Source organism: Phalangium opilio, unplaced genomic scaffold, assembly GCF_054372755.1.
Source record: "Phalangium opilio isolate 3A_F unplaced genomic scaffold, DU_Popi_V2 ptg000217l_1, whole genome shotgun sequence".
In the NCBI taxonomy this organism is placed as follows: Eukaryota; Metazoa; Arthropoda; class Arachnida; order Opiliones; family Phalangiidae; genus Phalangium; species Phalangium opilio.
Window position 1 is genome coordinate 4,183,472 of NW_028324218.1, and position 12,512 is coordinate 4,195,983.

The following is a 12,512-nucleotide window of genomic DNA, read 5'->3' on the forward strand; positions in this document are numbered from 1 at the left end:
GATATCATTAACTGAAAGCGTTAAAGTTAAACTTTATTTCTATTTTAAAAGTTAAGGCCCATTCAGACTATACAGTAAAAATCTTAAGTTCCCGTCAATCGCTTCGTTAGTTTCGTTATGTTCATTTCCATGCTCACTTGTTCAGACGCGAGAGCAGACGACTTAAAACAAGTCAGTTTTTAAGTTGTCTGGGAAATAGCACACTTCCTCTGGTTCAAAACTAGTTTATCAATTTCTAGGACTAGTATTTAAATTCAAAAAGTGTGGGTTACTGGTCCTCGGGACCAGTTTATTAATTGCAAATCTATAGGAGAATAAAGACGGAGACCAGTACGGTATCCTAAAACCTTTCAAATATCTTCTTCTAAAGCGTAGCTCATTCGATCACGCGTAATAAGGCATTCGATCACGCGTAATAAGGCATTCGATCGAGTGAATAAAAAAAAGGTCTTAAGAAGGTGGTGCCATCTCGAGACTCCCCGACAAACCTTAAAACATTGCCTACGTTAATCAAGGCCTGTGTGCGGCGCTGATTTTTATTTTTTGTTTGACAATTTGAGTTGATAAGTTCTCTCACCTGAGAGCGCTATTAGCTGCACTTAAGGAATTTTAAATGTTCATATTCGTGCGCTTGGAATTTTAAATGTTCATTTTCGTGCGCTTGGAATTTGAAATATTAATTTTCGCGCGCGTTTCGATCCAGATATCAATGCCATCTCGCGGTAAAATAGAGAGAAAGTCGCCCCCTTCGAAACTACCGCGCACAGGCCTTGATTAACGTAGGCAGCGCTTAATATTTTAAACTAAACCCGCCAATCTTTTCTCTTAGTCGACGTTGAGCGACTTCACCGACGTTAATTTAGTCTGAATGGACCTTAAACGTTGAATTTACTTACCCACTGCAAAAGTAGCCGAAACGATAACGTTCACTATTACCAAAGCAAAGAATAAAGACTCCCATTTTTTTCCAAGTTGACGTGAAGTAACTGAAGTTCAGTTGAGTATAGAAGTTGAATATCGAAGCCTTTGAGTCCTGGATATGCTTGATATGGTGCGATGCATGCCGTTTAATACAAAAATTCGAGCAAGCTTCAGTGTGGTTTTCAACGATGTCACGACACTTTTATTTTTGGATATCCATTCAGCTCTCTCATTGGTCGAGTGCTTGACACGAATTCTCTACGAAGCCTGTGATTGGTTGAAAATCATTACTTTTAGATCTATTATCTGATATTGCAGCGATATACTGTATTTTTCTGTGGCAGTTTGGTTGAAATGACATGTGTTTTGAACAGGGTTGGCAAAAACCCGGGAAAAACTAGTTTTTGCCGGGACACGTGGAAAAAACCGGTAAAAACCGGTAAAAACGGAAAAAACCGGCAAAAACTAAATTCATGGTTACAAAGTGGTAAACTAGCGAGTTTTAAGTGCATTTTCGAGATGTTTGTTATTGTTTTGTTAGAAAAATAACAATAGTATTTTTAATTTTTAAATTTGAGGTCGTTATTACTCTATTAAATTTTTAGTATTCAAATTTGCCATGTTTTTCGCGAATATTTAACGAATAATTAGTCAAATACTTCACATAGCAACTGGAAAAAACCTTAAAAAGTGGAAAAAACCGCGGAAAAAATGGTTTTTGCCACCGGTTTTAACCTGGTTTAAACCGCGCGGTAAAAACCGCGGAAAAATTAGTTTTTGCCACCCGGTTTTTACCAGGTAAAAACCGCGGTTTTTTCCACCCCTGGCAAAAACTTGCCAACCCTGGTTTTGAAAGATATGATCCTCGAAAAAACGTTAAATGTATCCTTGACTCGAGGATAAAGTACACTTATCGATGTTTTTACTTTTAGTTTCCAAATTTGGAATAAAAATATACGTTTGTACGTGACATATTCTGATATACGGCTTCTTGAGGTTACGAAAAATCCTTGACGTTATAGTGTTTGAACCAATATATGGTATTCACCTCTTATTGAATCCAAACGTGAAATTGTTTATGGCAGGGTTAAATGCTAATTTAGGTCAAAAACCCACTTGAGCAACTTAAGTCATGCTATCGACACTTTGAACGTAATTTACTAATCCAATTTTTAAAACTTGATTTTTCCCGCTATGAGAATTGTCTTGCATTTTCTGAAGAAACTCAACTTTCATTAATGAAGAAATTAATAATTAATGTATTTATCATAAATAATTAGTGTAATGTTTATGGATGTCCTTTACCCCAATAAAACCCAAAATATTCCGCGGGACTGGGCTGGTTTTTTTAGCCTTTTTTATTATTTCATGTTAACATGTTAGATTTATGAGTGACGTCACTCAAAAAGTCCATTTATGAAATTTAAGCAACTAATAGCAGCGGTAAAATTAGTTTAAAAGTTTTTTAATAAGAAAATTTCCCAGTCGATAAAATTCATAATGATTAATATTACAACTTATTTTAAGAAGATTTAAAAATTAAAATTATATTATTTTTATAATTCGTTACCTTTTCGGCTTCAAAACTGAATACATTTTTATTATTTGAAGCATTTACTGGGTTGATGTAGTAGCAGTTGAAACTCGGTTTGAAAAATACGCCAGCTTTTTTGGGATATCGGCGATGAATTGGGAATGAGATGAACTCGTACATCTACACGAGTACCAGGCTCGCGATAAAGCGAATAACGCTTCATTTCTGTTAGCGAAAAATACCGTTCCAAATAATTGTACCTTTACCTTTCAATATTTTTTGCCAGTAGACCATTTTGATAAGACGGATGTATAGTCTTGGTGTTTTGAGCACCTTGTTTCTCTTATAAACCTCATACCTATTTTGTATGTTGTATCTTAGCCCCTGTATGGTAGTTTTACTCCTATACAGTAGTGTGTAGTAGTGTAAACATTTCTACAGGCGCTGGTAGAAAATACATTAGATCTTTTCATCCTAGAGGTCAGCTTTGCCTCTTGACCTCATTATCTTTTAATTAAATAGGGATAATTAATCTGAATTTTGTCGTAGGCCTTTTCCGCGAAGAATGCATCTCTCCTTAGTCTTATAATATTATGAACAAACAAACACAAGATTTATTATAATTTTTTCATAATTTTTTAATTCGTTCAAATTAAAATACACTTAGAGTATTGAAATTCAAATATATCCGATTCATCGACGTACACATTTATATGCCGCAAGCGCAAAAAAAACACGCTGCCGTTGAGTCATCCCCGACTGGGGGACACTTCGTGTCTTTTAGCATACATTCCAATATTTCTCCTTCGCCGCAAGTCATTGCCCCACAAACCTCTGAAACAACATCTGTTACCTTGCACACTAAAAATAGATGAAATTGCATTTTAAAGTGTACAAGGAAGGTTGTGGGTAGTATGGCTTAATTAGCTATTAGAATCCTAAGATTGATACCTTTTAAGGTGAAAAGATATAAAATTTGTTTTAATTATGTTCCTAAGGAACGTCAATGGGAAACCAATATTAGAGTCGTCTAATCTCGATTAGGCGAGCATCGGTTAATTATTTTACTTTTTAAGAACGATATGTAATTATAGATTTTAATTCTCATTTGATAACTGGATTATATTGTCTTAAATCTGTGCTAAAAAAGTTATTTATTTATTTATTTATTTCTTTGTATATTTGTTTCTACGCGTTTTTTAAAAATTCCTTAATTTCTGAATTTGACCTTACAAACTACGTAATCAATATCAGTAGCATGATGGCGGGCAAGGTGTTACGCGATTGGTCGAAGGTGCAAATTTCAAATTATGTTGAAATCTCATCAAAATAATTTTAATTTTAAAATCATTCGTAATTATTTTTTCCTTTATTTTCACTATACGCAGATTGGTCTTATAATTAATTGAAGAATCAATAATAAAAAAAATTCACATGATTTTCCATTTCACCCTCGGTTTATTTAATTTAACTGGGGGTTAAGAAAATCATGCCAAAGTTGTAGTTAAATTGGTCAGAGAAAAGATTGAGGAAACTGATCGGGGTAACTATAACCTTTCAAGATACATTTAATTGTTTATTTAAAAGTTAAATTTACGTACCTATCTTTGGCGTGGGTCCTAAATTAATATATAAACAAAATGATTTCATTAACTGAAAGCGTTAAAGTTAAATTTTATATCTTATTTTAAAAGTTAATGCCCATTCAGACTATACAGTGAGGATCTTAAGTTCCCGTCAGTAGCTTCGTTAGTTTCTTTATGGTGCCGTAGTTACGTTGATTTCCCTGTTCAAAAGCGAGAGCAGACGACTTAAAACTAGTCATTTTTAACCAAGCAGTGTGGGAAATAACTTAAGGCGGTGGCACAGATGAAATGAGTCCAGTTTGAAAATTGCCTGGTCCAGTTTAAAACTTAAATTGGAGGAGGGGGGTGGGGCAGTGGCCCACGAGATCACTAAGAAAATTCCTGGTAACCAGAGCCCGGACATAAACTCAAATATTTTAATTATGCACTTCTTTAGTTTAGCAGACAACGTTCCCTGGCCAGTGGTCATGGACCAGTTTATTTATTTATTCCAGGCCAGGGGGGGTTGCTGGCCCAATGTCCAGTTTTAAAAAATCCTTATTTCTCATCCTGAATTCCTTAAACATTTCATATATCGTCTGCTAAAGCGTAGTTCATTCGATCACGACTCATAAGCAGGCTGGGAAATAGCACACTTCCTCTGGTCCAAAACCAGTTTATTAATTGCTTGGACTAGTTTTTTAATTCAAGAAGTGGGGGTTACTGGTCCTCGGGACCAGTTTATTAATTGCAAATCTATTGGAGAGCAAAGGCTGGGACCAGTCCGGAGACCAGTAAATGATTTCAGACACTAGGGGGTCACTGGTCCAAAGGACTACTTTAAAAAATATCCTTATTTCCCAGCCTGCTCATAAGGCATGACTAAAGAAAAGGTCTTAAGGAGGTGGCGCCATCTCGAGACTGGTCGACGAAACTTAAAATTTCAAACTATACCCACGAATCTTTTCTCGTAGTCGACGTTGAGGGACTATGCTTCACCGACGGCAACTTATGATTTTAGTCTGAATGGACCTTAAACGTTGAATTTACTTACCCAGTGCAAAAGTGGCCGAAATAATAAAGTTAACTATTGCCCAACCAAAGAATAGAGTTTTGACTCCCATTTTTCCAAGTTGTCGTGAAGTAACTGAAGTTGAGTTGAGCAAAGTTGAATATCGAAGACTTTGAGAGCTGGATATGTTTGGTATGATGTGTGTCGTTTTATACAGAAAAGGAGGCAAGCTTCAATGTGGTTTTCAACGATGACACGACACTTTTATTTTTGGATATCCATTCAGCTCTCTCATTGGTCGAGTACTTGACACGAATTCTCTACGAAGCGAGCGATTGGTCGAAAATAATTACTTTTCAATTTATTATCTGGCATTCCAGCGATATACTGAATATCTATGCGGCAGTTTGATTGAAATGGCATGTGTAATGAAAGATATGATATTCGAAAAAACGTTAAATGTATCCTTGACTCAAGGATAAAGTACACTTATCAATGTTTTTCCATTTATTTTTCAAAATTTGGAATAAAAATAAACGTTTGTACGTGACATATTTTGATAAACGGCTTGTAGAGGTTACGAAAAATACTTGACGTTATGACGTTTGAACCAATTTATGAATGCAGTTTTATTATTTGAAGCATTTACTGGGTTGATGTTGTTGTAGTAGAAAATCGGTTTGAAAATTATGCCAGTTTTTTTGGTATATCGGCGATGAATTGGGAATGAGATGAACTCGTACATCTACACGAGTGCCAGGCTCGTGATAAAGCGAATAAAGCTTCAGTTCTGTTAGCGAAAAATACCGTTCCAAATAATTGTACCTTTACCCTTAATATTTTTTGCCAGTAGACCATTTTGAAAATACGGATGTAGGCCTATAGCCTTTGTGTTTTGAGCACCTTGTTTCTCTTAATACGTTTAGTTGAATAAACCTCATACCTATTTTGTATGTTGTATCTGAAATAGGAGATTGTCCCTCCCTTTGTCATTTATGTGGGCGTACGAAGACACAGAACATGTCCTTCCACTATTCCCGGCCCCGACGAATTGACATGGCGGTCATTAAACCACGGTAACTCCCTGGTAGATATACTTGGCCTCAACGCCACACCCTGGAATTATCAGGTGGTGAGTCGAAGCCTTTCTGTGTGGTGGGCCATAAAGCAAGCTTGGCGAAGGGATAACCCTCAGGACCAACACGCTGGGTTTGACGGTTGGGTATTTTTCCTCCGTGAGACAGCAACTATAACTATAAAAAGCCTAACGTGTGCCTTTGTTCCATTTGGATATTTATATTCTTTTTAATGTACTTAATTGCATTTCGTATAATTGCAGTATATATCACCTTTGTATTTTAACTATTTGCTGAGGTCCTCTGACAGGGGAGCCGCCCCGTTTTAAAGGGGTGTACTTTGTACAGCTATCATAATAAACCCTGTATGGTAGTTTTACCCCTATCTATACACTGGTGTGTAGCAGTGTAAACATTTCTACAGACGCTGGTCGAAAATACATTTCATCTTTTCATCCTAGAGGTCAGCTTTGCCTCATGACCTCTTCATCTTTTATTTAAATAGGGAATATCTAATTTGTGATAATTAATTTGAATTTTTGTTGTAAGCCTTCTCGGTGAAGAATGCGTTTCACTCTGTTCAATCCCCTTAGTCTTATAATATTAAGAACAAAGAAACATAAGATTTAATATTTTTTCATATTTTGTTTATTCGTTCAAATTAAAATACACTGTTAGACAATAGTATTGAAATTCAAATATATCCGATTTATCGACGTACACTTTTAAGCGGGTGTTGAGCATTTGCAAGTGCATGGTGCTATCATTGAGTCTCCTCCTACCATTGAGCCAACTCCTGCAGCAGTGGGTTCTGGGCACGGACTGGAGCCTTGCATACATGTGCCTGCAGAATTTCCGTCCTCGCAAGACATCGCGCAAGTGTCCGCACCAGTAGCTGCTACGCACGCTAAAAATAGATGAAATTGCATTTTAAAGTGTTCAAGACATCGTCAGTGTGGCTTAATTAGCTATTGGAAGCCTAAGATTGATACCTTTTTAAGGTGAAAAGATATAAAATTAGGTTTTAAATATTGGAAACCAATATTCGAGTCGTCGAATCTTGATTACTGAACGCCTTAAATAATTTTACTCTTTAAGAACAATATGATAAAGCTGGATTTCGATTATCATTAGGTAACTAGATAATGTTATCTTTTATCTATGCTAAAATCGTTGTAAGACTACAGGGAAATGAAGGTTTACGTTTAGACTTGGTTTAGTGCGTATTGAGTTCTTATCGATGTTGGGACCCCTAGCCATTGTAAACTCGTTAAGAACGTCCTTAACTCTATCAGCTCGAGCTAGTTTGAGGTTGAAGTACTACACTCGGGTTTTCAGTCTTTTTATTTAAATGATGATCCAGTTTAAAGTAATAACACAAATTTACTTACTCTCGTCTTCCGCAGAAATAGTTGAAATGAACAGCGCGTTAACCAACAGCAAAGAGATGATCAAAGTTTTGACTCCCATTTTTTCCAAGTTGTCGTGAAGTAACCGAAGTTGAGTTGAGCAAAGTTGAATATTCGAAGCTTGTTAGAGCTGGATATGCTCAGTATGGTGCGATACTGGCCGTTTTATACAAAAATTCATGCAGGCTTCAGTGTGCTTCTGAACAATGACACGACACGGTTATTTTTTTCATATTCGTTCAGCTCTCTCATTGGTTGAATAGTTGACACGAATTCTCTACGAAGCTTGTGATTGGTTGAAATTAATTGCTTCTCGGTCTATTTTCAGGCATTCCAGCGATATACTGTATTTCTCTGAGTGACATGACATGTGTTTTTTTGTAATGAAAGATTTTATCTCGATAGCACGTGAAATTTATCCTTCAGTTCGAGGATATAGGCTTGTACATGTTTTTCCAATTATTTTTTGGGCCAAATTGGGAACAAAACTGTATAGTTTTCTACGTGACAAATTCTGATATTCGGTTTATAGTTATATGGAACATAAAACCTTTTGATATTATTCGGGGTACCAAAAATTGCCTTATAATATTTGACCAATTTATCAAATTCATCTTTTGTCGTGTCCAAGCATGAAATTGTTAATATCAAGCTTAAATGTCAGGTCGTGTATTAGGTCAAAATTATGTGATTTTTAGACCAAAAACACATAACACGTCTTTTAATTTCATTGCATCTCAATATACATTCTATAAGATTAACACCAATTTTTCACTGAAACCCTGTGGATTTTGACCTTATTGGTGACCCCGAAGGTTGCTGTCCAAAATAACGGACAATAACGTAAACCCACTACAATTTTAATGACCATTACCTCTGATTTATAACCTAAAATTATAAAAGTTATTAAAGTTTTGTTTAAAATTTCTTTATAAACACGTAAATTCAATATTATAATTTGATATTTTCTAAATAAATTGTGAATAAAGGTGTAAATATTGTTGTTAATATTAATATTAGTATTGGGAGGGGTGCTTTTAGAACCCAGGTGAATGTAATTTGTTTATGTGTGTGTTAGGGCCTAACTGACCAAGTTGGGGCGACTTTAGAGGTCAATTAATAGTTTAGAAAGGTCAAAAGAGAAGTAGAACCGAGCGAGGAGTGTAAATGCTGGTGTCACCAGAAGTAAGATGAGACTAGAAGTAAAGAGCTCTAGTATTGGTAGTAGATCCTGGCACTAGTGAACAAATTTGAGGATTTTATGCCGCTTCCATCGCGCCTACACTAGAGAGAAAAAATTGGTCGAGTTCCAAAAAATTTCCTACCCCCTTCCCCTCATCCTAGAGCCGCGGAACACGGACGCGGGTGCTTGAATCTTGTTCGGCCGTCTACCGCCACGAGTGTCTCACGTTTTGGAGGGAAAATTCAGAAACCGCTACCAGAGGGCCAACCGTTCGTGTGTTATCAAGAATATTCACTTTCGCCGAGTGAAGAATTTGGTTAGCTCAGTACTTCTAGTCTCATCTTACTTCTGGTGTCACGTTGCAGTGCGCCGTGTGACTCGTGAAACCAGCAGTTGTTAAGAGGCCTTGGCTGAACTATATTAGAACTTTCATTCCAATATTTTTTCCCATTAATTCTCGGATATCGCAATAAAATCTGACAGATCAGAAAGAAAAAGTTGTTCTTTTCGTTTCCAATAACAACTCAACACTTGCGGAATAATTCGCATTGACGTCAACGCGAATTCCAACATTATTTCTGGAAATGTTGCGCAACACAACCTTACTTTATTTAAACAGAATTATTAATTGCAAACTAAGATTAATATGAGTGAATAAGTACTTGATTACGTTGCATTTTATTTTTAAACAATTCACAATTTACAAAATTCAATCAGAAACATTTCAGTTTTAGGCCTAACCATATTTTATTTGACTTGAAAAACAATTTAATTCGAGTAAATTGAAGGTTCGTACTTTTCTTGAGGTTTCTTTGTTAGAAAATACGATCAGAAGGGTTATTGAGGTCAAGTGACCTCTGGCGGACACGGGGCAGTCGACATCTTCAAGGTGTCGTATTCCCTCAAACAAACTTTGTCGCCCAAAAACTTGGCTTATACAATTCCAACTCAATTAACGTCTCATAATTTCTATATAATTTAAAATTCATTAAGACACTGAGCACGGACTGCGACATCGTGCATTTAAATATTGAAGACTTATTTAATGACTTCCAAGTCTCTCAAATAGTATAATTTAATGACTTCCAAGTCTCTCAAATAGTATAATTTAATGACTTCCAAGTCTCTCAAATAGTATAATTTAATGTCTTCCAAGTCTCTCAAATAGTATAATTTAATGACTTCCAAGTCTCTCAAATAGTATAATTTAATTACTTCCAAGTCTCTCAAATAGTATAATTTAATTACTTCCAAGTCTCTCAAATAGTATAATTTAATTACTTCCAAGTCTCTCAAATAGTATAATTTAATTACTTCCAAGTCTCTCAAATAGTATAATTTAATTACTTCCAAGTCTCTCAAATAGTATAATTTAATTACTTCCAATTCTCTCAAATTGTATAATAATTACTTCCAAGTCTCTCAAATGGTATAATTTAATTACTTCCAAGTCTCTCAAATGGTATAATTTAGTAACTTCCAAGTCTCTCAAATAGTGTAATTTAATTACTTCCAAGTCTCTCAAATAGTATAATTTAATTACTTCCAAGTCTCTCAAATGGTATAATTTAATGACTTCCAAGCCTCTCAAATAGTATAATTTAATTTCAAAATTAAATAATGTAGATAAATGTTTATGTAAGAATTTAGGGTATAGCCGTGAGAAAATTAAATAGGTAAATGTATTAGGCCTAAATTTAAGAAATTAGGCTACTCTCATACCAAGATTAACCCCGACTTAAAACGGACAAGGACACCAATAAGACCATACCTCCCTTTTATTCTGATACCTTGGCTTAGCAACTTTTTCATGTTAATATATTAGATTCATGAATCATGCGTGACGTAGTTCAAAAAGTTTAGTTATGAAAATAGCCAATATCACCAATATTTATTAATAAATTTCGTAGTCGAGAAACCAAATTTTTTCCCGAATTTCAAAATTAATATTACAACTTGTTTTAAGAATTTTTAAGAAACTAAAATAGTTCTATTTTTAATTAGTCACCTTTTCGTCTACAAAAAAAAACTGAAAATATTTTTATTATTTGGTTTGAAAAAGAAACTGTAGGCATACAGAAGTACGTACTCGGTTAACGCTATAGTAGAAACTAGATTAAAATATATGCCAGCTTTTTTGGAGTTATTGGCGATGAATTGGAGCAGAGTCGAACGCGCGCGTGCATCTACACGAGTGCCTCGTTCGCGATAAAGCGAATAACGCTTCGTTTCTGTTAGCGAAAAATACTGTTTCAAATAATTGTACCTTTACCTTTAGTATATTGCCAGTAGACCAATTTGGAAAGTCGCATGTATAGGCTTTGTGTTTTGAGCACCTTGTTTCTCTTGATACGTTTAGTGGAATCAGGGATATATTTAATTTTAGAAGTAGGAATGGAGAACGGTTAGTCCGACTCATATCCCAGTATAGAGCCCCTCCCTCTAACACGTGAAGAAAAGTTTAAATTATCTTATTGTCTGCTCACTTAAACCCTACGTTTTGATGACGTTGCTGACGGGGACGTCGAAAAATACGTAATTCCTTTCTACCTGTCGCTGTGACCCGCCTCTTCTTTCATACCCCCCCCCCACCGTATCGGGGAAGGGGGTCCGGGACTTTGACGCGAGCCCAGAATACTCTGTTCTCCATTCCTACTTCTAAAATTAAATCTATCCCTGCTGGAATAAACCTCACACCTATTTTGTATGACAGCTTTTACCCCTATACACTATTGTGTAGCAGTGTAAACATTTCTACAGGCGCTGGTAGAAAATACATTAGATCTTTTCATCCTAGAGGTCAGCTTTCCCTCTTGACCTCATTATATTTTAATTAATTAGTGAATATCTACATTGTGATAATTAATTTGAATTTTCATCTTAGCCTTCTCGGCGAAGAATGCATCCGTCTCATAATATTAAGAACAAAGAAACAAACATAAGATTTATTATCATTTTTTCATAATTATTTTTTTATTCGTTCAAATTAAAATACACTGTTATAGACAAGAGTATTGAAATTCAAATATATCCTAATTATCCTCGTACACTTTTAAAACCCTGTTTAAGAGCAAACGCAAGTGCATGATGTGTCACCTGTGGGGCACGGCGCGTTGTCTTTCATACATTTGCCTGTTTGCCCATCTGGGCAATCCATCATCGCGCAACCTATGCATGCTAAAAATAGATGAAATTTCATTTTAAAGTGTACAAGGAAGGCGTCGACAGTGTGACTTAATTATCTATTGGAAGCCTAAGATTGACACCTTTAACGTGAAAAGATATAAATTCGTTTTTAATTATGTTCCTAAGAAACCTCAAACAAATATTCGAGTCGTCAAACCGAGCATTAATTATTTTACTTTTTAAGAGTGATATGTAACGATAGATTTTAATTCTTATTAGATAACCAGATTATATTGTCTATCATCTGTGCTAAAAAAGTTGTTTAATTATTTGTTTGTGTATTTGTTTTTACGCGTATTGTAAAAAATTCCTTAATTTCTGAATTTGACCTTACTAAATGCGTAATCTATATCAGTAGCAAGATGGTTGGTAGGGCGTTACTCGATTGGTCGGAGTTGCAAATTTCAAATTATGTATGAAATTTTAATTTTAAAATCATTCGTAATTATTATTTCCTTTGTTTCACTATACGCAGATTGGTCTTATAATTAACTAGCTGTTACCCGCGGCGTCGCTCACGTGTAATAAGAACTTCCATCAAAAAGTTATAAAGAAAGGGTAGATCTTACCTAAGACCATTAACAGCCACCGGGACTCGCAACGCCAGCTTTTTACTTTTCGTGGTT

At 35.3% G+C, this 12,512-nt stretch overlaps 1 long non-coding RNA gene across 1 annotated transcript; it reads right to left on the minus strand.

Annotated features, from left to right (window-relative positions):
• Positions 1-3,068: 3,068 nt before the first annotated feature.
• LOC149615771 (uncharacterized) lies at positions 3,069-5,308 on the minus strand. Its single transcript, XR_016376013.1, has 3 exons — positions 5,075-5,308; positions 4,057-4,074; positions 3,069-3,316 (listed from the first exon to the last, which is right to left on the minus strand). It is a non-coding gene; the product is annotated as an uncharacterized LOC149615771 (long non-coding RNA).
• Positions 5,309-12,512: the final 7,204 nt, after the last annotated feature.